Raw genomic sequence first — 22144 nt, 5'->3', positions numbered from 1 at the left:
ATAGGAGTGAGGTAATGTAACTGGCCCCATTCTACAGATGGGAAAACCGACACGCAATTTTCCTTGTTTGACACACACGGTAAGCGGCCATCGGGCACTCAAATCTGACACTTCTATGGAGCCTCCGAATCTCAGGGTTTGGTCCTGTCTGATCACTCTGGTGAAGTGGGGTGCTCAGCCCCCCATGAGTCCAAATGTCCCTCCACTGGTCCCTCTGCAAACGTCCTGCCAAGGAAGGGGGTCCCAGGGCTGGACCCTTCCTCTAACCAGAGCATCTTCTCCCTGCTCTGATGACCTCTTGTCACCCAAAGTCATCCCCCAGGAGAACCCATCAGTGGGTATCAGAGGATACGAGGACCTCCTTAACCCTAACAGTGACCACCTGTGAACCCTGGTGGGACGGAACCATGAGAAATGACACCATGCAGGAAAAAGGCACAGGTGGGACCAACTTTCACACAGGCAGAATCTCGTGGAAGATTTCATGGCAAACCATTTGAATTTAGCTTCTTCACCTTCCTTCCCCCTCCCCCTCTCCTCCTCTCTCCTTCATTTCTCCTGCCTTTCCTTCCTTCTCTCCTCTTTCTCTTTTTATAATGAGATCTATGTGTCTCAGCAGTAAAGAATCTGCCTGCCAAGGCAGGAGACGCAGGTTAGATCCCTGGGTCGGGGAGATTTCCTGGAGGAGGGCATGGCCACCCACTCCTGTATTCTTGCCTGGAGAATCCCATGGACAGAGGAGTCTGAGGGGCTAGAGTCCATGGGGTTGTAAAAGAATCAGACACGACTCAGCGACTCAACAACAAGAACGACAACAGATGCCAAAGGTGATTTAGCAGTCAACACTTTAAAAATTGGGATCCTTCACAGAAAGTCCAGATGCCTTCAGAAAGGGAAGATTTAGCTCCACGTCTCACCTGCAGGAGCTGGCAGAGGCTGGTCCCTTCCTGAGCACGCGCCTCCTGCTTGTCTGCCATCCCTGCACACCCAGCCTGTCCTTCCAGTGGCCTGACAGCTGAGGGTGTGCTCGTGCCATACAGACGGGAGACATCGTAACATAACGGGGCTGTGCCGCGTTTAGTCATTCAGTCGTGTCCAACTCTGTGATCCCATCCATGGGCTGTAGCCCGCCAGGCTCCTCTGTCCATGGGGGCTCTCCAGGCAAGAACACTGGAGTGGGTTGCCATGCCCTCCTCCAGGGGATCTTCCCAACCCAGGGATCGAACCCAGGTCTCCCGCATTGCAGCCAGACTCTTTACCATCTGAGCCACCAGGGAAGCCTGATACAATGGGGAGGGGACCCTAATGTACTTTCCTCCTTGGCTTGAATTTGTTGGTGGTTGTTATTATTTATTACTTTAAAATTTTACCGTTTTAATTCTTTTACTTATTTTTATCCCCTAGCCTGGGGAAGGGGGCACAGAGAGATAAGGACAGAGAGGCAAACGCTATGCTTTTCACCGTTTTTCCCACGTCCATTCCACCTGCTGCCACCAAAAGCTCTTTTCTTCCAGGAACGATCTTGTCACTCAGCCAGTTTAAACTGTGAATGGGGAAGCTCTGGGGGTTCATGTCCCGAAGTTTTGTGGTTCATTTGTATTAAGAAGTGACGTCTTCCTGCCTTCCATGCTGCACACATTACATGTGCGGTGATGTCATATGCTGACTTTGTCTCCCATCTTGGGCTAAACAACCTTATAGGCTCTCTGCTGTCTTAGTTTGATGGAAAGCTGCAATTACAATAAGTCCCCTGAAATGGCAAAGTTGCCAATGTGTCCCTGTGTGCTGGCTGTTATACTGGATGACTGTACTTTTCAAGGTATTGTACTGTAAGATTAAAAATGTTTTCTTTAATTTTTGTTCGCTTTTTAAATGTATTATTGTATGTTAAGTAGTACTATATAGCCGATGGTGTTAGTTGGGTACCTAGGCTAACTTTGTTGGACTTATGAACAAATTGGACTTACAAACATGCTCTCAGAACAGAACTTGTTCGTATATATAAGGGAGTTACTATAGTCAACCCTTCAGCAGAGGAGTGGTGGTTTCACTGTTGCTATGGAAACTCAGGATCCTGGGAAAATAGAACCCCCCAAATATGAACAAAATTCTCTGAAATGTGGAAATGGGCATGCCTGTTGATGACTATAACCTGCCTGGGTTGGGGCTGGAATGCGTCATTCGTATCTATTTGTGGACAGGAGGAGAATCAGCACATATCCACCTTCTTGCATGCACTCCAGTCTCCAGCCTTCCTGGTCTCACCAAGTCTCGCCTTCCTTATTTGCCTTGTAGACCCCCAAGAGCCAATGTTGACCATGGCTCTCCTGGCCCTGTGGAGTTCTCTGATTACCAATTTGGGTCCAGAAATTGCTAATGATCTCTAATGAGATGCTTGGACCCCACTGTCCACTATCAAGCCACTGATTCCCAAACCAGCAGTACGAGGTACCAGGCATTTTCAGAACACTGAAAAAGACTAACCACCAGAGCCTCTAAAGACATAAGGAATTCTCTGAGCTTCCAAGAAGCTTTGGAAATTCTTCCACAAACACTGCTCACTGACTCAGAGGGATATTACTTTAGTCTGGTATTGGGTTTCTTCTTAAAAGCATCAGAGTTCATTAGCATTTATTCTCTACCAACATTCATGGGATTGTCAAGAGGGTTGATGGGACTGTGTGTGTTACGCTTTTCATTCTAGAGAGGAACATTTCTTTCCATTCCTTCATTCACTTTCTTCTTCTATGTATTTGTTCATTCAACCAACGTTTATTGGGCAACTATCATGCATCAAGAAACTAGGCCTACAGAACAACAGGATTCTGCCTTCATGAATGGGCATTCAAATTGGGAGAGTGGATAAGAAAGGGCTTATGCAAGCCAATAAACATAGACATGTCAACAGTAACAAGAAGTGTTAGGCTGAACCACTTAAGTTGACATTGAAGCATCTTTGACTTATAAGACTGTCTATTCACATAGCCTAATCCTATGATGAAATGTCAGTCCAATACTGTAAAGAAAATTCACTCACTCATTCATTCATTTAACAATTACCAAGTATCTGTCATGTGCCAATTGCCACTCTAAGTTCTGAAGGTGATAACAATGAAAACAAACACAAAACCAGCTCTCTTGGAGCTTACACTCTGGAGGGAGAGACAGACTCTATTCACATGCATTAAACAATATGAAGTGTTTCAGGTGGTCCTAAGTGTTACAGAGAAAAATATGGCGTGAGATGGGAGGGCAGGTATGGAGTTGCAAGCATTGCAGAGGCTGGCAGCATTCAGTGAATTGGCTGGAGCCTCACGGAGAAGAAGCAGAGACCGTGGCAGGTGATGGAGCTCTGCCCTCGTGGAGGCTGTGGTTGGAAGTGCCCAGGCGCAGGAACATCACGGCACAAGGACATCGCCCATTCACCGCCCATTCCCACTGAGACGAGGCACTGAGCCAAGCTGCTAACAGGACTGTGGGGCTGTGAGGACTGCACTGAACCCCCAGGAAGCTTCCAGAATGTTCCCTGCTCCATCACTGCTCACTGGTTTGGACAAAGTCCCACAGCAAGGAAAGGGAGACTTTCTTCCCCGCCACTTCAAGGAGGAATGTCTTTCCAGAGAGTGACTGATGACTTCCTATTTGGTCTTGTCAGCCTAAACTGAGCAGATGCCCACAAGGAGGCCAACCCCTGGCAGCCCACGGCCTGAGGGGTCTCTGCACCCAGGAGGTGGGTCATGCGCCTTTTCTGCTCAGAACCCCCCAGGGGTCCTCATCGCCCAGAGTAAAACTGTGGTGCTGCCATGGCGGGGGGACTGCGAGACCTGCTCCTTCCTCTCTGATGTCACTGTTGTCCGTCTCACCTGCTCTGCTCCACATGCCTTGATTTTCTGACTCTTTCCAAGGGCCAGGCACCTCAGGGCCTTTGCACATGCTGTTTTCTCTGCCAGTCATATGCTTCCCCCACCTGATACTGGAAGCACTTGTTCTCTCAAAGTCCAGTCTTTGCCCAAATGCCACCTTCTCAGAGAAGCCATATTTAAAGCGGTAACCACCCCAGAGCATCCTTATTCTCCTCCCTGCTTTATTTCACGCCAGAGCACTTATCGCCATCCAATATATTTTGCACTTTATGAGCCCACTGTCTGCTTCTCCTTCCTAAGATGTCTCAGGCTGTGGTCCTTGCCCCTGAACGGGTACTCAGTAAACAAGCCGTCCTTTGTGATCTGCCCCTGTGACTCCTCAGAGCTCAGCTCTGCCCACTCACCCATCCTGCACCTGTCACACTGGCCTCCACCAAGTTCCTGGAACTTTCCAAACATTCCCCAGCATGTGCTCGCAGAGACGGTGATGATGGAGGTGTGCTTCCAGAACTTCAGGTCAGAAGAAGGGCAGGGTGCAGTGATCAAGAAGCAGACTGCCTGGGTTCAAATCCCAGCTCTGTTGCCTTCAGCTAGTGACTTAACCTCCCTGGGCTTCATTTTCTCTTTCTGGATTAACTATTCATTAGCATTTGGACCAATTTTTAGATGGCTGTGCTGTGCTTGGTCCCTCAGTTGTGTCTGACACTTTGTGACTCACCCCCATGGACTGTAGCCCGTCAGGCTCCGCAGTACATGGGGATTCTCCAGGCAAGAATACTGGAGTGGGTTGCCATGCCCTCCTCCAGGGGATCTTCCCAACCCAGGGATCAAATCCAGGTCTCCGACACTGCAGGTGGATTCTTTACCATCTAAGCCATGAGGGAAGCCCAAGAATACTAGAGTGGGTAGCCTATCCCTTCTCCAGGGGAACTTCCTGACCCAGGAATCATATCAGGGTCTCCTGCATTGCAGGCAGATTCTTTACCAGCTGAGCTACCAGGGAAGCCCTTTTAGATAGTTAATTAACAATTAAATAACTAATGTTTATTAGTTAATTATGAATGACCACCTGCTTTGAAGAGGGGTTTTGAATATTACATGAGTTAGGATAGTACCTGGAATCTATTAAGCCTATTATCTTTTACTCTGAATATAAGAAAACCCCTTCTCATCAACCTTGGTGGTTATCATGACCCAGGATACTGCAATACAGTATTATGTAACAAAGTGTCACGTAAAGCATCATGTGATAAAGTATCATGTGATAGGGCATCGGATAATGTGGTGTGCTATAATACATCATCATTACATATTACAGTATCATGTAATTTAACATCATGTCATTAACCATAATGTGATGCTGCTTTAACATAAAACTCAAGGTGCAATGGTGAATGGGATGGTTAAATTTCTCTTTCTGATGTTTCATTGTTAGCGTATAGGAATGCAAGGGATTTCTGTGTATTAATTTGGTATCCTGCAACGTTACTACATTCACTGATTAGCTCTGATAATTTTCCAGTGGCATCTTCAGGGTTTTCTATGTACAGTATCATGTCATCTGCAAATAGTGAGAGTTTTACTTTTTTTCCAATCTGGATTCATTTCTTTTTTCATCTCTGACTGCTGTGGCTAGGACTTCCAAAAGCTATGTTGAATAATAGTAGCAAGAGTGGGCACCCTTGTCTAAAACTGGTACTGATGAACCTATTTGCAGGGCAGGAATAGAGATGCAGACATAGAGAGACTTGCGGACCCAGTGGGGGAAGAAGAGGGCGGGACAAACAGAGTAGCCTTGAAACACATATGCTGCCGCTGCTGCTGCTGCTGCTGCTAAGTCGCTCAGTCATGTCCGACTCTGTGAGACCTCATGGACTGCAGCCCACCAGACTCCTCCATCCATGGGATTTTCCAGGCAAGAGTACTGGAGTGGGGTGCCATTGCCTTCTCCGAACATATATGCTGCCATGTGTAAAATAGCTAGCTAATGGGAAGTTGCTATATAACCCAGGGAGCTCAATGGGGTACTCTGTGACAACCTAGGGAGAAGGCGATGGCACCCCACCCCAGTACTCTTGCCTGGAGAATCCCATGGATGGAGAAGCCTGGTGGGCTGCAGTCCATGGGGTCGCTAGGAGTCGGACACGATTGAGTGACGGTGAGATGGGGTGAAAATAGGGGGGAGGTTCAAGAGAGAGGGGACATATGTACACTTATGGCTGATTCACGTTGTTGTATGGCAGAAGCCAATACAATATTGTAAAGCAATTATCCTCCAATTAAAAATAAATTTTAAAAAAACTCAAGGTGGCGGGGGGTGGGGGTAGAACACATTCTATGACCAAGGACTCTACCAGCAAGGCAATAAGTGATCAAGATGATGGTACTGATAAGACGATGGTGTTAAAGAAAATGCATACCATTTAGTAAGCACTTACTAATACTGTGTACCAGGCACTCTCTCAACTAACACTGAGAGCTGGGCATTGTGATTATGTTTACAATAGGCCACAGATTCATGATGCTAGTGGTAAAGAATCTGCCTGCTGGTGGAGGCAACACAAGAGACCCGGGTTCGATCCCTGGATACGGAAGATGCCCTAGAGGAGGAAATGGCAACCCACTCTAGTATTCTTGCCCAGAAAATCCCATGGAAAGAGGAACCTGGTGGGCTGCCTATGGGGCCTGCAGTCTGCGGGGCCACAAAGAATCTGACACGACGGAGCCACGGAGCACACACACAGCACAGACTCGGGGAAGCTGGGCGCCTTGCTGAAGGGCCCACCAGAGCCTGGAAGCCATCCCAAAACGACAAACCTCAGAGCCAGAGTCCGCCTAACCACTGACCCTTTGCTGGCCTGAGGCCACTTCTCCATGGCCGTCTTCAGTGTGAAACTCTACCAGGGACAGATCCGCATTTTCAGACTCCAGAACAAGTCGATCTGGTTCGGATGAACAATTATGCAGCTGTTTAATGATACTATTGTTCCAGCTAATTTTTGCGCTTCTGTTTATTTTGGAAGCGGGCACTGCCAAATACAGCCTGCGTAATCTTTATTTAGCTTCGGGAAGGAAGTTATTAGTGGAAGGAGGAAACCATTTGCCTTAAAGGATTCATTAAAAACATTAACTGAATATAAAATTCTTCCAGGCGTGCTGCCACAGACATGGGGGTCACTGGAGGACAGAGGGGCCACAGACACCTTAGTGGGCTTCTTGCATAGAGGCGAAAGGGGAACAGGTGTGTGTAGGTCAGATGGATGGGAACAGCTGAGGTGGAAATAGCTGTTAAGTTTTTCAGACTGATGGACCAAGTCAACATGAAGTGGTTGTCAGAAAAGCAAAATGTGTAAAAATATAAGCCCTTCTGGGTGTTACTGATCAGAGTTCTTGGCCTTCCTTAATTAATAGAAATTGACAAGAGGCCAGACAAGAAATTCAGGCAGGGCTTTACTGGGGCCCCTGCTGCAGCAAGCAGGGAGTGAAAACAAGTAACCAGTTTCCTGGCTTGCTTGCTCCCTGAGGGCATGAGAGCTGGTTCTTTATGTGAGGGTAGGGTTGTGTCCAGGAGTCAGGCTGGGGGAGTGACAGGTAGTCTGCCCACCCCTCTAGTGGTGTTGAGGGCAGGGGGCATGCGCAGTACCCTGCTTTTGCTCCCAACACCCTGTTTGTGCTCCCAGCTCTTTAGCAGTGGCTATTGGAGTTTTGGTCTTTTTGTACTTTTTTGTCCATAATTTGCCGCAACTGCGCATGCAATTATTTTTAGTCCCTTACAATTTCTTTGTATTTTATTGCCCGAGGAAGCATTGTCCAGGCGCAAGCACTACAGCAAAGGGTCCCAGGTCCCAGTCTGTCTCAGGGGACATCATGTTTGAGGTTAACTATAATAAGCATCACAGCTGGGGGATCTTCCCTCATCCTACCTGTCCCTTCAAAGCCACGTTCCCCTCCAGCTGCTGCCCACATATCTGTTTCCTTTTCCAGCAAACTGCTTAGTGTTGTCTGCACCCACTGTCTCCACGACCTCACTCCCCACTCACCCTTCGAGCTTCTTTACCCCGGCTCGCTTCCTACTGCTCAGCTAGCAGCCTCCTGCCAAGCTGACCAAGGAGATCCCTACTGTCCAAGCCAGAGGTCACTTCTCTGCCTGATGGAATCATCTCTCAGCAGCATGCGACACCAGGGTCCACCTCCTCATGAAACACCCGCTCTGCTCCTGGCCCGGAACCCCCACATTGGCCCAGTGTCCCCTCTTCTCTGCTCTTCATCTCCGATTCTGTCTGATCTCTGAAACCTGGAGCAGTCACTGCTCTATGGATGTTTTCTTTATGTGGTCTTATCTCACATTACGATTTTAACTCCAATTACACACTCACCTTCCCAAATAAAATCTTTATTTCTACACTCATATTCAACTGCCTATTTCTCATCTCCATGTGGATGTACAGGAGGAAGCTCAAATTCAACCTGTCCAAAAACAGAGTTCTTGACTTTCTTTCTCCAACCACTTCCAACCCCCACTTGCCCCATCTCAGCAATGATCCCACCAGCCATTCAGATCCCACAGCCAAAAGGCCGGGAGTCATTTTTGCTCCCCTATCCTCCTTGCTCCACATCCAAGTCTTTAGAAAATCTTCCATTTGCACCAAAACTTCCTGGGTTGGCTCTCTTTTCTCCATCTCCACTTCCATCATCACCAGGCTGGACATTATCATGACTCCACCAGACAATAACCAGACTTTGGAGTTGGTCTTCCTGCCATCAGTCCTGCTCCCTGAAAGGTCCCCCAGAGCAGCCAGGGTGCTCCCTCTAAAACACAGGCATCTGTGATGGCTAACTTTGTGTCAACTCACCTGAGCTAAGGGATGCCCAGAGAGCTGGGAAGGCATGTCTTCTGGGTGAGTCTGAGAGGCTGGTTCTGGAAGAGATTATTGGGGAATTGAGTGCAGCAGGTTCTCCCTGGTGTGAGAGGGTGCCATCCCTTATGCTGAGGACCGGATAGAATGAGAAGGCAGAGGAAGGAGGAATCACTCTCCATCTGTTTGAGCTCGGACATCTGTCTTCTGCCCTTGGACATCAGCTTCCTGCTTCTTGGACTTTGGGGCTCAGATTAGGACTTATATCATCAGCCCCCAAATACTCAGGCCTTTGGACTTGGACTGAATGACACCACTGGCTTTCCCGGTTCTCCAGCTTGCAGGTGGCAGGGAGATCATGGGATTTCTTGGCCTCCACAACTGCCGAGCCAGTTCCTCGAATAAATCTCTTGTATCGACATCTTTCTCTCTCTCTGTACATCCGACTGGTTTTGCTTTTCTGGAGAACCCTGACTACTACCCTGTCTTCTGCTTAAATTACTCAAGGGTTGCAATTACACTTGGAGCAAAATTCAAACTCTTTGCCACTGCTGAAAGGTTGGTTCCTCTATGATGGGGTCCACTTGTCTCCTAATCTCTTCCTTCCCTTCTTCACTATTTAGCTATGCTGGCCTCTGATCAGCTCCACTCTTATGTCAAGATCATACCCACCTCCACATGGGAAGCATATACCATCCCACTGCCTGGAATGCTGGTCCTTGCAATCGTCACATGGCTGACCTGTCACAGCATTTATATCCACCAGAGGTTAGTTTGTCTATTTTTATGTTTATTTCTTCTACATCTTCCCTCCTCCCTGCTTATCGGTGAGATCCACATGATTAGAGAACTCATCTCCATCTGCTGATACACCCCAGAGTCTAGAACAGTCTCCGGCACATAGTGGGATGGAATAAATGAAGCCCTTTATCCACAACATCTTCCCCATGGCCCCAACCCCATCTCAACTCTCTCTTCGCTGTCATTTATGGTTGTTGTTGTTGTTTAGCCTCTAAATTGTGCCTGACTCTTTGCAACTGTATGGACTGTAGTCCACCAGGCTCCTCTGTCCATGGGATTTCCCAGACAAGAATACTGGAGCCAGTTGCCATTTCCTTCTCCAAGGGATCTTCCCAACCCAGGGACAGAACACGTGTCTCCTGCATTGGCGGGTGGATTCTTTACCACTGAGTCACCTGGGAAGCTCTTCACTTGTGGTATCTATCATTATTCTGCATATAGCAAAGGCATTGTCATTATTATCATTCTGCATATAATATATGCATTATTACTATCCCTATTCTGCATCTAGATCATAGACTTCATACCGTTCTGATTAATTTTGTGCAATTCTCACTTTCTCATTTGGACTCTAAATGTCTCTTCCATACCCATACTCCATAGGCAGTAGAAGGTTAATTCACATTTGCCAAATGGAATTCAATCAACGCTTATGGATGGAAGAGTTGCCCTTTGGCTGTCAGGAAACTAAGTTTCCACCTTTAGGGAGACTAGAGGAGAGAGAATTCTCCCCACTAGGGATCCCACATTTTAACTGTGAACCAGACACATGGACTAATTCTCCCAGAGGAAAGCCGTGCTGGTATGGTTAGTGTCTTCCATTTATCAAATGTTCTCTAAGAGATGAATTTTGAAGGCTGATAAAGCGTAGAGATAAATGGATGGTGAGAAAATGTTTAAACCAACAATAGGAGAGTGATTGGTTTTGAAGTCTGAAATCTGCGGAGTTCAGTGAATGGTGGGAGAAAAAATTAACTCAGATGATAGATGGGGTTTGGAGCTGTGAGTTGAACATTAGTAACATCTATGAACCAGTCAAAGCAAAGAAACAGACAAGACTAAAGACCATACAAACATATTAAACATACTCAGATGTCTTGGCATAAGGATATACCATTGATTCATCCCATACAGCATTGATTTTCCAAATACAGCCAGAAGATATGTCTATGCTGAAACACACACAGAAAACCACAGTGTTGTGAGGTTAATATTTTTGAGCTATTGATCCATATTTCTTTCTGTTAGTCTCTTCTATTTCTTCTCCACTCCTCCCCCACCTCCCATCCAGAAGGCAGGTCCATTCTGTGCTTGCCGTCTCAGAGAGGATGGACAGAGTTGGGGCAGATAAAGGACTCTCCTGGGCTTTGGGGCAGGATGAAAGGAAATCACTCTGACCAGCTATGTGTGGCAACTACCTAAGATTACAGCTTCCCTCCACATCGGCAAAAACATTGCTTCACCAGAGGTCAAGAGATAAACTCACATGTGTATAGACACTGGTGCATTCTGGAGAGAAGGGCTTTGGTTCTTCTTTCTGGAATGTTCCAGAGATGTGAGACCCAAGAGAACTTACAGCTAGCAAGTGATTCCAGAAAATGAAGCTTTGAACTGCCTAGCTGAGATCTCTGCACTACACTGGGATAATCCAGAGTTCATATGAATTCATACCACTCAACTATCAAATTCCTTAGTCCTCTAGTTAATTATACTGTCAGGTATATTTGAAAGGTACTAAGAGAGTAGATCTTAAAAGTCTGCATCACACACACAAAATTTGTAATTATGTACAGTGACAGATGTTAACTAGACTTATGGTGGTGAACATTTTGCAGCTTAGACAAATATCAAATCATAATGTTGTACATCTGAAACTGACATGCTGTTCTCTGTCAATTGTACTTCAAAAAATTCTTTGGTCTTATATTTTCCAATGATGTCACGTAACTGAGAATAGCATTGAAACATGTATATTACCATATGTGAAATAGATCGCCAGTCCAGGTTTGATGCACGAGACAAGGTGCTCAGGGCTGGTGCAATGGGATGACCCTGAGTGATAGGATGGGGAGGGGGGGTTCAGGATGGGGAACACATGTATACCCATGGCTGATTCATGTCAACGTATGGCAAAAACCACTACAATATTGTAAAGTAATTAGCCTCCAATTAAAATAAATTAATTTTAAAAATCATAATGTTGTACATCTGAAACTGACATACTGTTATATGTCAATTATACTTCAAAAAAATTATCTGGTCTTATATTTTGCAATGATGTCACGTAACTTTTGGAAAAGGCAATGGCAACCCACTCCAGTACTCTTGCCTGGAAAATCCCATGGACGGAGCCTGGAGAGCTACAGTCCATGGGGTCACTAAGAGTTGGACATGACTGAGCGACTTCACTTTCACTTTTCACTTTCAGGCACTGGAGAAGGAAATGGCACCCCACTCCAGGGTTCTTGCCTGGAGAATCCCAGGGACGGGGGAGCCTGGGGGGCTGCCGTCTATGGGGTCGCACAGAGTCGGACACGACTGAAGCGACTTAGCAGCAGCAGCAGCAGCATGTAACTTTAAGCCTTGTCTCCAAAATGATGGAAACAACTTTTAGACTGTGCCTTGTGAATTTTTAAAGCCTAAATGTAAATAATAAGGATTGGACAGAAGGGTGAGAATCTCAGCATATGCATGCATGGGTGGGGACAAGATGGAATCCTTCAACCATTGATATTATGTAATCCCCAGCCACAACTTAGGTGTAACCCTGGTGTGCTGGTCAATTGTCTTATTGCTGTGAAATCTATTTCTCCCCTTTCCCTGCTTTGCTCACAGAGAACTACACTTCCCAGACTGCTTTGCCCAGGCTTCTCAGCAACTGGCCAGTCAGAGGAACCAGAGGGTGGGAAGAAGACAGAGACCCTCTCTCTACTTCCTATATTGTCTCTGCAGTTGGTTCGTTCTCCTCTAGGGGTCTAGCTCCAGCTGAGCGGCCCTCACCCATGGTTGTTGGGAATACCATCGCCCCTACTCTCTCTGTAGCCTTAGAGGTGGTATCTCCAAGTGCGTGTTTGACTTCTCGCCTCTTCTGAAAGTGTTAGTCGCTCAGTCATCTCCAACTCTTTGTGACTTCATGTTCTGTAGTCTCCAGGCTCCTCTGCCCATGGACTTCTCCAGGCAAGAATACTGGAGTGGGTAACCATTTCCTTCTCTAAGAGGTCTTCCCAACAAAGGGAGCGAACCTAGGTCTCCTGCACTGCAGGCAGATTTTATAACACTGAGCCACCCGGGAAGCTCTCCTACTGCCTCTGTAACCAGTTCCCTGAATTAAGGTCCCTCCACCTAAAGACACCTAGATTGGGACTTCCCTGGTGGCCCAGTGATTAAAAATCCACCTTGCAATGCAGCAGATGCAGTTTTGATCCCTGGTTGGGGAAAAAAATGATCCCACACGCCATGGAGCAACTAAGCCCATGAGTTACAACTACTGAATCCACGTGCTACAACTGGAGAGTCCAGTGAGCCTCATCAAAAGATTCCACATGATACAACAAAGATCCCACATGCTGCACCTAAGATCTGATACAGCCAAATAAATACATAAATTTCAAAATACATTCATATTTTTTTTTAAAAGACACCTAGATTGGTGTCTGCCTTTCGACTGAAATCTGGCTGAGAGACGGAAGGAAAAGGATGAAGCCAACTTCAAATTGACATCACAAATGTCTAACATTCTTTCAACATGAGCATCTTAAGGGAATTAAGTACCTTTCGGGGGGAAATGCTCTATTTCTTTCACTTGAGCTTTAACAATTAGATTAAAATCAGTTTTATGGATATCCTGTGACAACTGGAAGGGGAAAAAAAAAAACACTGAAATCTGAACTTTGCTGACACCCTGCTAAGCAGCAATGAATCTGTCCAGGAACATTTACAGCCTGAGAATGGCTTCATTTACTTTACCCACAATTTAATTGGTTTTAATATGGCTTAGTTAGTTTGCTTGAGACATTTCTACTGAAAAAAAATGGTTTTGATGCTTCTCCCCAACTGAGAAAATTGCTCCTTTCATTCTCAGTGTAGCTGACCTTGGAATGAGCACTTTAATGAGTCTGTGTTGTCTCCTCTCCCAGAGGGTGGGGCACAGACATGCAATTCAGGGAGCTCTGAAGCCTGTGGCTTATGCATAATGGGTGGAGGAGTTCAAGGGTGACACTCTCTGGGCCCAGACCCCATCTTCTGTCTAGGAAATCTTCCCGAAACACCAAAAGCTGAAAATCCAGTGGGTTGAGAAATTACTAGAAACAAGACAAGACACAAACACCTGTTCATTTTATTTCTGACACACACCCATCAGCTGAATACTCAAAACTTCAGAAATAATGTAAAACGGGAGCAAATGCATCCTTCTATCCCATTATTCACCCTCCCTTCACAGTTACCATAAAGATGTCCAATGGATGGATGGACAGATGGAAGGAAGAGTGAATGGATGGACAGATGGATGGACGGATGACTTAGATAACCATAGTCTTGCCCTTTCCTCTCATTGTCCAGGCTTGCCAATCAGTGCCTTGGCAAGCTACCGGGTGCCCTGGTGTTAGACTAACTTTCATGTCCCAAGAAATGTTTTAGGTCATTTCTGCCTTCCTGATTTGGATTATGAGGTTCTGTCTTCACTTAATGGTCTAATTTACTCCTAAATGTTCACTAATTCCCTTGTATCCCAAGCCCAACTCAAACTTCACTTTCTCTAATTTGTCCCCAATTACTCTCATCCTTGGGCTTCCCTCATAGCTCAGTCAGTAAAGAATTTGCCTGCAATGCAGAAGTCCACCTGCAATCCAGGAGACCTAGGTTCCGTTTCTGGGTCAGGAAGATCTCCTGGCGAAGGAAATGGCAATCACTCCAGTACTCTTGCCTGGGAAATCCCATGGACAGAAGAAACTGGCAGGCTACAGTCCATGGGGTTGCAAGGGTCGAACATGACTTAGCAACTAAACCACCAACCACCACCACTCTCATCTTACTGACTTCCTTCTCTGCAATGGACTTCTGATAATCTTCTCAGCCCAGACTGTATTACCTGTTCAAATGATAGCAGCATCCTGAATTATCCCAAGGACTTCATCTTTTCCCTACTCTCAGTCTCACATTTTGTAGGGAGCAACCTCAACCCCTGACTCCAAGGTCTGCATGTTATCTACACACTTCTAGGTACACAAGCCCAAAGGTTGACCAACTGAACAAATTCTGAGACATTAACTGGAAATATTGGGAAAGAGGGAAATATTTTCTTCTGTGGGGGTTAAACTGGTAGAATGCAAATCAGGAGATGTTGGGTACGTGACTTGGTGAGAGCCTGCCTGTGCCTGATTGACACAGAAAAAGTCAGTTACAAAAGATGAAGAGAGACTCTTCTTGATGATATCACATGCATATCTTGATTCAACCTTGCCTGAAGCCTAACTTCTCTCATATTTCCCACTTTATAAACCAAGGATTTTTTTCTCTTAAAACCATTTGACATAGGTTTTCAGGAACCTTATCCCAAATTATCTTCACTAAGACATTTTCAACAGCCCTTATGAGTACCACAAAACTTACTTAGTTCTATAACGTCTCATGCACTGAACCTTCATGACTTTTTAGTCCTGCTTCTCAAAATAAAGAGACAGCTGGTGAATCATGACAGTTTTGGAGTCCTTTCAATTCCCTGTTTGGGGAAGAAGCAGCCAGAATTAAAGGAGCTTTCCAGAATTAAAATGACACCTTCTCAGCAACAGAGAGTGCACACTGGGGTAGAGGGACATGGGGGTGGAAAAGGGTGGAGTGAGGTGGGGTGGGGGCAGGATGCCTCTCTCCCAGGGCCAGGAAACAAAGTCCTAAGACCAGGTCACTGGCAGCAAAGTTCGTTATTCAAGGAAATTAACCTTATTTTAACAAGGTTGAGACCCATGAGTCCAGGATCAGAACCAAACAAGGGGGTTTCTGTGAAACTTTGGGCCAGATGACAAGTTCAGAGGACTGAAACAGAGGCCACATTTAAACACACACTGGAACTTAGCCACCCTGGAAAAAGGTTCGGGTGAAGGGAGGGAGAGAACTCAGCAACTGAGAGTTTTCATGGTAGCTCCTGATCCTGCACATGGGGCCACTGCAATTAAACCCTCCTAGGCTTCCCTGGGGCTTCCCTGATAACTCAGTTGGTAAAGAATCACCTGTATAAATTCCATAAGTCTTCATGATCCTGACTGTTCCTGGGAGCATAAGGGGTCCGTGGGACCTCAAGGAGAGTCTCAAAATCTCTGGTTTTCATGCCAAGACAAACCCATACCAAATTCCTAATATTTGGCTTCCATTTACATTTACAAATGTTTTCCCAATTCCAAGGGCACATGCCATGTTCCATGAGACTATTTCACATCTGAAAAGTCTGAAGATCATGCACCCCAGCAAGAAGTGCCTGTTTGAAATGCTCTGCCTGTGGCAGGATTTATTTTTAAAGCAGTGATATTTATAGCCTGATGTCGGCATTAATACGAGCGCTTAAGTAGCCTACAAATGCCAAGATGCCGCTTTCCCAGGAAAGCTCGGATGTGACATGGAGTGAACGAGCGTGGAGCAAATTGAATCATCTCCTCCACGTTAGATCAAACGGGGATCTGTCTTCTGCTTTGGCTCTTGCCCTGCCTGGGCAAAGAAATTAAGGAAAAAGTCATTTCCCTTAACCGGAGTTACCAGCGATGCTTTTAATGTCACATTCACGGGATCCGATGTGCCTGGTGGAAATAATGAAGCATTTCTGTGCCCACAATTTCCTTTTACGAGACACCTGGTGAGAAGAACACAGCATTTACTGAGTTCATGTCTTCAAAAACAAGAAAAGAGGCTTTTTAAAGCTGTTTGTTTTCCATGCCATATGACTTCCTGTCCTGTCTGTGGAAAGCAGAGTCATTCCTAATGAGAATTAGCATAAAAAAGAGCCATGGAAACTGATATATATTTTAGCCAAAGTATCTTTGTTGCTTAATGGTTATTTTAAAACTTTATTTTTGGCTGAGCTGGGTCTTCAAAGAGGCAAGCCTGGGCTACTCTTGAGTTGCGGTGCATGGGCTTCTAGCAGCGGCTTCTGTTGCGGCTCGCAGACTCTAGAGCACAGGCTTAATAGTTGTGGTGCATGGGCTCAGTGGCCCTGAGGCATGTGGGATCTTAGATCCTGGACCAGGATCGAACCCACGTCCCCTGCATTGGCAGGCAGATTCTTAACCACTGAGCCACAAGGGAAGTACTTCTTAGTTTTTTAAAATGGAAAAATTTAGGAAGTCAGGAGCCCCTTTAACAATGGAGTTCTCCTGATTCCTGATTTGTCCTTAAGCCACCGGACAAGCTTCTCTCTTGCTCATCTGACCCTGATGGATTCTGAAAACACAGGGACAGTAACACTCAGAGCTCTTAATGTTAAGATCATCTTTCTGAAACATGATTCTCATCACACCGCAGTGGTCCCAGACTGCCCAGCCTGGGGATTAAGACCAGACAGGTACAGGATATATGGTCACCCAGACCTGCACTCAAATGTCATTTTACCACTTATAAGCTGTGTGCTCTGGGGTGAGGTGTGTACCTCTCTAGCCTCTGTTTCCTTATTTATCGAGTGAAGGAAAACAACCCCAAACTTCCCAAGGTCATTGCAAAGATCAGATGAAATATGAGATTCAAAGTCAACTGCACAGTAATTACCTTTAAAGCAATTATGGGTATTTGCCATTTTATTTGTTTTCTATTTGTTCCCTCTCCTATTCATCATTCTATTTCATGTTTCCGCCTTCTTTGCAATGATTTGAATGTATATTAGTATTCCATGTCATATATTTCTTGGGTGTTTGACTATATATTTTTATATGCCTTTTTGTGGTTGTTCCAGGTGTCTTAATATATGTATTTAAATTAAAATAATCTATCCAGAATCAAATTTTGCCACACCAAGCGAAATGTAGAAACATTACCACCATCTTAGTATCTCCTTTCAGTGCTATGACTGTCCTAAGGATTATTACATCTACATACATTGAAAACCTTCAGGATTATTAATATAATCCTTCTTGAACTGTCACGTATTTTAAAGAACCTAAGAGGAGAAAAATAGCCTATTCTATCTAGCTAGCTCCTTACCATTTCTGTTTCTCTCATTCACCCAATATTTATTAAACACCAACTATGTGACAATTGCTAGCAATACAATATAGACAACAGAAATGGTCCTGGCTTGTGTGGAGCTCACCTTCTACTGGGAATGATTCGTGTTTATCAAATGAGGATATAAAAATGAAACCTTGTAACAAGTGCCATGAAGGAGACATGCTGAATGCTGAGATTTTTCCATCACTACCAGATGAGCCCTGGCAGCTTCCCTGGGGAGGGAAAAGATGAGTGGATTTTTTGAGGATGCATAGGAGTTGGTTAGAAGACGGAAAGGGAAAGCATTCTGTGCAGAGGGAGTGGTGAGTGCAAAGGCCCTGTGGCAGAAGGGATCAAAGTGAGGTCAAGGGTGAAGAAGGGCTGATATGATTGGCCTGGGGAGAGTGAAATGCAGAATACTGAAGGGGAATCAAGGGGGTCGGCAAGGACCAGACCACCTTGAAGGAATGCCATCCTCATTTTCAGAGCCATGGGCAGCCATGCAAGGATGCAAGGATTGGCATCAGAGAATAGCATGACTGCATTTGTGTTTGCAAAGACTGTGGTGTGAAGAAAAGATCAGAGGGGAGCCTGAACAGGCAGGAGGAGGCAGGAAGTTAGGACATGCACGTTATAACCTGAGCGAGAGAGTGGCTGTGTGGTCTCAGGCAGTGGTAGTAGAAATGAGGAGAGGAAATTGGCTTGGGGGCGGGGGGGGATGAGTATTTGGATGACTTGCTTGACATCAATAGGAATTTTCATGAATTGCATGACCAGGATGAAGGAGAAGGAACTGCACGTCTCCAGATGGAGCAGCTGGATCGACGGTGCAACCAGGAAACAGAATCCGATTGGGCTTCTTATCTCAAGATCTGTGGATCTGTGTTGAAATGAAGTTTACTCCTGGACACATGCTTTCATTCATCCCCAAACAATTACTGGACACTTACTCTGTGCATGTGTACATGCTAAGTCACTTCAGTCACGTCCAACTCTTTGTGACCCTACGGACTGTAGCCCACCAGGCCCCTCTGTCCATGAGGGTCTCCAGGCAAAATACTGGAGTGGGTTGCCGTGCCCTCCTCCAGGGGACCTTCCCGACACAAGGATCAAGCCACGTCTCTTATGTCCCTGCACTGGCAGGCAGGTTCTTTACCACTAGTGCCACCTGGGAAGTCCCCACTTACTCTGTGCCTGATGCTTAATGCTTGGAATAGAATAACAAACAAGTCAAAGATCATCTCTGTTCTTAAGAAGCTTACATTCTGCTGGGGAGGCGTATGCAGAAAATAAACAGGGAATCTGGCAAATAAATAAGGATTTCAGAGAAGGATAGAAGAGGATGAGAAAGCAAGGCGGTGTGTAGGGGAGACAGGCAACAGCGGAAACTCTATTCGAGTCAGACAGGGCGATGGCATGTTCGCTGAGACCTGTATGATGACCAGAAGCCGGTCAAGCAGCGTTTCGGGGAAAGCTCATGGAAGCAAGAACCAGCTCGGTATGTGTCCACTGGCTGCACCAACCCCTGGGGCAGGGTTGGCGAGACGTGAGGGAAAGGGCAGATATGCAACATGAGGTGGTGGCCTTGTTGTGGGTTCAGTTCTGCCTCCCAAATGAATGTATCGAAGCCCTCACTTGACTAGATGTGACTCATTTTTAAATGATCACATGAATGATCCACTTCTGGTGAACATCATGGCTGTTTATCCCAGTATGGCTAATGCTACAATAAAGATCGTGGGGCACATTATGGGGGCTTTAAGTCTTATGCGGACTCCCAGAAGGGAGACTGTAAGAAAAGATGATGCACAAGCTAGAACTTCCCTGGTGGTCCAGTGGTTAAGAATCCACCTGCCAATGCAAGGAACACAGGTTCGATCTCTGCTCTGGAAAGATTCCACATTCTAGTGAGGCTATTAAGCCCAAGTGCCACAACTACTGAGCCCACGAGTTGCAGCTACTGAAACCTGCACACCAAGACCGCATGCTCTGCAACAAGAAAAGTCAGTGCGATGAGAAGCCCACACACTGCAACTAAGAGTAGCCCTTGCTCGCCACGACTAGAGAAAGTCTGCGTGCAGCAACGAAGAGTCAGTGCAGAAAAAAAAAAGTATGCATAAGCTAAAAGAGTATGCATAAGCTGCCCACGGGCTTCCCTGGTGGCTCAGATGGTAAAGAATCTGCCTGCAGTGCAGGAGACCCGGGTTCAATCCCTGGGTCGCGAAGATCCCCTGGAGAAGGGAATGGCAACCCACTCCAGTATTCTTGCCTGGAGAATTCCATGGACAGACCATGGGGTCACAAAGGGTCGGACACCACTGAGCGACTAACACGTTCAACAACTTTCATAAGCTAAATGGGCTTCCCTGGTGGCTCAGATGTAAAGAATCTGCCTGCAATGGGGGAGACCTGGTTCCATCCCTGGGTTGGGAAGGTCCCCTGGAGAAGAGAATGGCAACCCACTCCAGTATTCTTGCCTGGAGAATCCCCGTGGACAGAGGAGCCTGGCGGGCTATCGTCCATGGGGTCGCAAATAGCTGGACACACCTGGGAGACTAACCGCAACCCAGAAAGGCTGCACCAATCCACCTCCAGCTGGCATCTGCTCCACGCGGGCCCCGGGCACTGTCTCTCCTGAAAGTGTATTAATCTGATGGAGGTATCGGCATCTCGCTGTCATTTTAATCTGCATTTTCCTGATGATCAGTGACACTGAACACCTTACATGTTTAGCAGCTCAGAATTCTGATGGGCTGGCTGGGGCTCCCAGCAGAGAACAAAGAACTAGGCTGCCTGCTACACAGAGAAAGTCATCGACTCCATGGCGGGGGCAGAGAAGGTCCAAGTCTCAGAATGAGACCGATTCCCATCCTCTTGCTGAATGCCAAGCATGTACGTGTGTGTGTGTGTGTGTGTGTGTGTGTGTGTGTGTGTGTGTGTGTGTGTGTGTGTGTGTTCCACAGCACCAGTCAATGATCTGGTAGTGCCTCTTACCTAAATTATCCCCCACGGAGATAGGAACAAGAACGAAGCTCCAAAAGCAATATATTTCCTGTTTCTTGCTTGTCTCTGAACATCTAGATAAAGCTATCAGCTATTCGGATCAAGGGTTTTGCTGGAGATGGAGCCCTAAACATTATTCTCATGTTCAGAGAACCCTCCAGGGTTTTATTGGTGTTTGAATATCAGCACATAGAAAATGAACTCCAAAACCTTTATTAAACCTGACAATGACTGCAGGCAGGTTTGTATTCCTAGGTATAAGGAGGAATTTTTCCGCACAGATATGAGGAAAGGGGAGGGGCAGAAAGGAAAGAGCTGGACATAAGGGAAGATTAATTGTCACTGTTAGAGTTACTTATACATCCCAGATAATCGGGTGTTCATTAACAGACAGTAAGTCTCCGATTATCTGCATTGAAATTGACTAATCTGTTGATTGTGAGAACAAATCCTGGTCCTGGATACTTTTTCGTTTGTCTTTGAAGCATAAATTCTAATGGGTTAAGTTTAATTAATGAAAAATGTTTTTACAGACTTGGGTCAGATTTCTAGAATTTGCACTGCATGCTGGTCGTTTGACAGGAAGAGGGGTTGCTAAGGTTCCCTTGTGAACCTGCTGCCAGCACTTCAGAGTCAACAAAGTGCTCAGGGATCCTTGAAGTCAAGAAAAAGAACAGTCCTGAAGAAGTCATGATTTTTTAAAATTAAATCAAAGTCAATGTTGAAATGCCTCTCTCCACAGTCTTAGCAGGAGATGTCTGAATACTTAAATGATCTGGGGCTTTCCAGTGCCACAAGTGGTAAAGAATCTGCCTGCCAATGCAGGAGATACAAGACATGCAGGTTAGTTCCCTGGGTCTGGAAGATCCCCTGGAGGAGGGCATGGCTACCCACTCCAGTATTCTTGCCTGGGAAATCCCACAGACAGAGGAGCCTGGTGGGCTACAGTCCATTGAGTCGCCAAGAGTCGGACACACCAAACATGCAAATTTTGAGTTTTGAGTGTGTTATTGGGGTGGGAGGGAAAAACACCCTGGCAGGAGTCTCTCTCTCTCTTCAGGAACCTTTTTCCAAAAGATGTGGCACTTACAGCTTCTGGATGGGTGTGAATTTAGAGGATGAGGTTCACCCTCCCATCACAGCGATCCAGCATCTTCTCCTAGGCTGTGGTTCCCACTGGGCTCCAGGACCTGCTCTCAGGCCCTGGGGATAGACGGCTGCCTGCTTTGCTGGTCTCCTGTCTCACCAGCCCCGGTGCTCCCCCGTGTCTCTTGGCCCATGCCTCTCGAAATGAGCTCAGTGTGGGGATCCCTTAGCTTAAACACTGGGAGCGTGCCATCTTCCCTGCCAGGATGTTAATGCTGTCCTAAAATAGAGACACATCTCTGCTCCATCTAACAAATGGAGCCATCTTTCGGGTCCTGAGAAAGAAGACAC

At 46.2% G+C, this 22144-nt stretch overlaps 1 protein-coding gene across 1 annotated transcript in view; it reads right to left on the bottom strand.

The window, feature by feature from the left end:
• The window catches only part of RIMBP2 (RIMS binding protein 2), a 301212-nt gene that overhangs the window by 81584 nt on the left and 197484 nt on the right, over window positions 1-22144 (bottom strand). The gene's annotated exons all lie outside the window — the stretch shown is intronic.

The sequence above is a fragment of the Budorcas taxicolor genome, chromosome 17 (genome assembly GCF_023091745.1).
Source record: "Budorcas taxicolor isolate Tak-1 chromosome 17, Takin1.1, whole genome shotgun sequence".
In the NCBI taxonomy this organism is placed as follows: Eukaryota; Metazoa; Chordata; class Mammalia; order Artiodactyla; family Bovidae; genus Budorcas; species Budorcas taxicolor.
Note: the sequence above shows the minus strand (reverse complement) of the source record. Positions and strands in the feature narration are given on the sequence as shown.